Source organism: Myotis lucifugus, unplaced genomic scaffold (genome assembly GCF_000147115.1).
Source record: "Myotis lucifugus unplaced genomic scaffold, Myoluc2.0 scaffold_903, whole genome shotgun sequence".
In the NCBI taxonomy this organism is placed as follows: Eukaryota; Metazoa; Chordata; class Mammalia; order Chiroptera; family Vespertilionidae; genus Myotis; species Myotis lucifugus.
In genome coordinates this window covers 110,084-114,749 of record NW_005871951.1, presented here as the reverse complement: position 1 = coordinate 114,749, position 4,666 = coordinate 110,084, and the positions used below count along the sequence as shown (strand labels likewise).

At 51.1% G+C, this 4,666-nt stretch overlaps 1 long non-coding RNA gene across 1 annotated transcript; it reads left to right on the top strand.

The window, feature by feature from the left end:
- Nucleotides 1-324: 324 nt before the first annotated feature.
- Nucleotides 325-3,497, top strand: LOC111824090. The gene is made up of 2 exons (XR_002827194.1): nucleotides 325-443; nucleotides 2,413-3,497. It is a non-coding gene; the product is annotated as an uncharacterized LOC111824090 (long non-coding RNA).
- The last annotated feature ends 1,169 nt before the right edge of the window (nucleotides 3,498-4,666 follow it).

Below are 4,666 nucleotides of genomic sequence, written 5' to 3'. Positions count from 1 at the left end.
GGCGGATGCTCTATCCACGGAGCCAGACCAGCTAGGGAGGCGTATGATATATTTCTTTTTTAAAAAGGGTTTAAAAATAAATAAATAAATAAATAAAATAAATAAAAAAAGGTGTGGGGGGGGAGGGGACAGTCAGGTTAGCACCTGCCACAGCAACAAGACTCCTGTGTTTTGGATGCCAGGGTGGGGCCAGGGAGGCCCAGCTCCCAGCTGGTAGTTCCTGCCATTGAGAGAAAGTGGCTGGGAACCTGGGCCCCAGCCCACAACCAACGTCTCCTGAGGCAGGAGGCAGGGCGGGTGGGTGGGGCTGCTTCGGAAGCTGTCTCCTGCCCTGCCTGTCTCTCCCCTCGGGCAAAGCCCCAACCTCCCTCCGGGGTCTCTTCGAAAGGACTGCCAGGGACGCACCTACCGCACCTACCGCACGACACACCTGGCAGCTGGAGGTGAGGCCACCTTATCGCTGGGCTGGCAGGTACAGGACAGAGAGTACAGGCCACCAGGGCTGTTTTTGGGAAATGCCATTAACTCTGCTGGGAGTGGTCTGGCCTTTGTCCCTTGTGAGCCATGTGACAGTCGATGAAAATGTAATCTGGTGTAAACCGGCTTGAGCTCCTCCGCCGGGGAACCAGCTTTGACCTTCCGGCTACTTCTAACAGCACAGACAAGCCTTCCTGTCTGTTCAGTGTCACCGAGGGAGGAGCGAGGCGGACGCAGGGGGTAGGCCAGGCTAGAAAGCAGACGGGGATCTTTGGGAGCACCAGGGGTTCAGCTCTCAGCTCCAGCCTGAGCTCGCTGAGTGACTTTGGGCAAGTCACTTACCCTCTCTGATCCTATTTCTCTCATTTGTTCATTGAGGAGAGACACAGTCCCGACATCGCTGGGTGGTTGTATTAACTAAGGTAATGGAAAAAAAAGAAAGAAAGAAAGAAAGAAAGAAAAGAAGTGAGCAGAGCTGCGTTCATGGCACATTCTCAGTAGACACAGATCTCAGCATCACAGGGGAGGACTGGAATTGGCCGGCAGTGGAGGGACCGCTCTGGCACTAAGCCTCCCTCTGCTTTAAGGAAAAAGTCTAGGAAAAGACGGATGCTTCCCAAGTGGCAAGGTCTGCCTAACCCACCATAGGGTAGACATGGCTCACACTCGCAGCGAAACTTCGTAACAGACGTAGGTCGCATTCAACAGGCAGAGCTAGCAATAGCGTTAGGAGTCCCCACGAGCAGGGAGCTGCCCTGCCGGTTAGCACACCAGCTGCCGCCTCCCGGGCTGACCTGCAGGGAGGGCTGCCCCGCGGGCCTGAGGGCTGCTTCTCTTCGTTGTATCTTCTTCTCCTTTAATAGATTTTTATTGATTTCAGAGAGGAAGGGAGAGAGAGAGAGAAACATCAATGATGAGAGAGAATCATTGATCGGCTGCCTCCTGCACACCCCCTACTGGGAACTGAGCCCACAACCCAGGCATGTGCTCTTGACTGGAATCGAACCTGGGACCCTTCAGTCCATAGACCGGCACTCTATCCACTGAGCTAAACCAGCCAGGGCCGTTGTGTCTTCTTATCTTGGCATTTGCATCCTTTCCCATCTTCCTCTCTTCTCTCAATATCTCTCTGCTTCTCCTAACCACATCTCCACATTGTCCCTTTGTCTTGATGCAACAATAGAGAAACTAAAATAATAATAATAATAATAATAATAATAATAATTCAAGGAAGGAGAGAGGAAAGGAAAGGAAGGAGGGGAGAAAGGAGATGAGGTCCTGGATCAACCAAACCTGATCTAACCCATCTGATCTCGTTGCTAGCATAAATCAGGCAGGGGCTGTGTGATCCTGAGTGGGTTCCTTGCCCTCTCTGAGCTTCAGGCCAATTGGGACTTTCAAGTCAGAGATGCTGTGCAGCGCTATGCAGTGTCACAAGGAACCTGCACAGGGTGGGCCTTCGATACCCGAGAGCCCTCGAGTTCCCCTCAGCTTGGTTGGACCCATTTGGGTCAGGGGAGTAAGAGAGAAAGGAGGAGGGGAGGAACAGGAACACAATGCACTGCAGAGGTGGAGGTAGGGATTATCAATCCTCCACCCCTCCCATGATTGCGAAAGACAGCTGGCGCCCCCCTTCCCCATGGAGGCTCACTCATTTTCAAGCATCCCCAGTAGAAATCATCTGAAAAAAAATTAATTAGTCCTGGCTGGTTTGGCTCAGTGGATAGAGTGTTGGCCTGTGGACCAAAGGGTCCCGGGTTCGATTCCAGTCAAGGGCAAATGCCTGGGTTGTGGGCTCTGTCCCCATTGGGGTGGGGGGTGCAGAAGGCAAACGGTCAATGATCCTCTCTCATCATTGATGTTTCTCCCTCTCTCCCTCTCCCTTTCTTGCTGAAATCAATTTATATATATACATAAAACATCCTCATTATCCAGACCCCGAGGAAATCCTAGCCAAGACTGTTTCTCATCTCAGCTGTCGCAGCGGCTCACTCTGCAGCCGAGACCACTCATGGAAGGAGGATTTTGTTCCTTCCAAGGCCACTACTGTGTTTTATTTGTTGTCAATGGGCATGTTTTTATGGCTCTGCTTTACCTGCCGCACATTGTCCTCTCAGATTAAAATAATAACACCTTTAGTTAATAACACCTTGCACTTGGGAGTCGCTTTCATCCCAACAGCTCAAAGCCCTCTACAAACATGACCTCATTCATTCTCCCTGCACTGCACTCCCGGAACGGGCGCTCCCAGGTTATCCAGCCCAGGAGGATGAAGCCCAACCAGATTCCCAGAAGCCAAATGATCGATTAAGCATTTCCGCCTCGCAGCCGCAAATCACTCAGCCCAGAGCGACCTCAGGCCCACCGGAGAGAACCGTAGCCCCTTAACCCGCGTCTCTCTCTGGCTTGGGGGTCTTGCCTTCCACGCCTCTCCCAGGTGCCTGTAGCTGCGCCCTGCAGATGGTAAACATTAAACAACCCTTCAGGATAGATTGCCTCAGTTCCAGGAGGCAAGAGGTTTGGCAATTTGGGCACTTTCAGGCCCCTGGTCTCCCTTGAGAACTCCTGACTTAAGACCTAAGGGCTCCTGCGGGCTGAATGCCTCTGCCCAGGTACATGCTGCCACTCACGGCCCTGGCATGTTTGGCATCTGTACGGACCTGTGAAAACGAGCCCCACAATGACAGTACTTCCTTGTTCTAGGGCTGCTTGTGGCCTGAGCGCCCTGGCGACGGAAGCTGCTGGCTGCCCACTTTTGTTTTCACCTTGCAATTACTGGAGGGAAGAGCTGAGCGCTGGACTTGACTCTCCGGCCGGCCGCACTCCGGGTCTCAGCCCCGGTACCCTGTGGGAGGCCAAGTGTAATTACAGCAAGAGAAACAGGTCTCAGCAGGCAAAAAGCTGACTCCTGTCCCTTCAACACAAACAAAAACAAAAGACTAACTGGGAAAAATTCATTATAGTGCCTCAGGCTGTTTTTCATCAGTAATAAACATTGGGTGTCACTCTTTCCCACTTCATATTCTATGTTTACATGGTCCTGTTTTCTTCGATGGCGCGTTAAACCCACTTTAGGCAAACTCAGAAAAGGCTTGCTTTCTTCTTAGCCTCAAAAGATACTCTCGGATTGGTATTTCAGATCCAAAACTTAATACATTTTTAAAGAAGCAGACATTCTAACAGTGAATTCCTCTACTAGTACTATTATCTTCCTACATCTCTGCCCCTTCCGCAGTCTGCTGCAACTCCTAGTTCTTTATCCACCCCCTCAATTCCCAAACACAGCCCTGAAGGTCAAATCCTAATCCAGGAGGTGGAGCACTCTAAACAAACTTTGTTTTTAAATGGCTGGGATTGAGAGCCAGACCTGTATCACACCCATGAAAAAGAGGGTAGAAATTAAATATCTGGTTAGGTCAATCAATTTCACAACAGCAACAACAACAACAAAAATCTGAGTGTCGGATACTAGTGACTGAGAAAGTCTTATTTATTCCCTTGCAATTATATTTAGTGTACATTAGCATTGGTTTACATTTTCAGAGAGCTACGTTTTGGTCTAAACACGCGCACACACACACACACACACACACACACACACCTTGGCCTTTGGGGTGGGTAGTGACTGGAAGGAGGCATGAAAAAAAGTACGTTATATTTTTTTTAAAGGCTAAAAAAAAGTAGAGCTGCTTGAAAGATTAAAAAAAAATAAACAATCTTTGAGGCTGGAGCAGCTGCGAGGGCTCTATCTGCTTTCTATTTTGATCGTTCTGTTTCTCGAGATGACCACATCTTTCAGAGGAAATGAGTCAAAGCCACTCTGTCTTGCTTTTCCAGCTGAGCATGTTCCGTTTCAATGAAGTAATGAATGAACTTGGCCGCACCACCCCCAAGCCTACAACACCAAACAGAGGGGCCTGGGCCAATCAGCAGGCACTCCAGGTTTTCAAGTTGAGTTCAAACGGGCCCACGGGGCCCCAATCAGCGCGCGCGGCTCCGCCCCAAACGCCGGGCCGTGGCCAATCACGAGCCCGGACGAGCCAAAACACAGCGGCCGGCCAATGTCCGGGCGCCCCACGGAGCCGACCTCCGCCAATGGGCGCGGCCGGGCAAAAAGGGAAACAGTGCGGGGTCCCGCAGGCCCGCAGGATTCGAACCGAACGTCCCGCTCGGAACCGGGAGCTGGCCC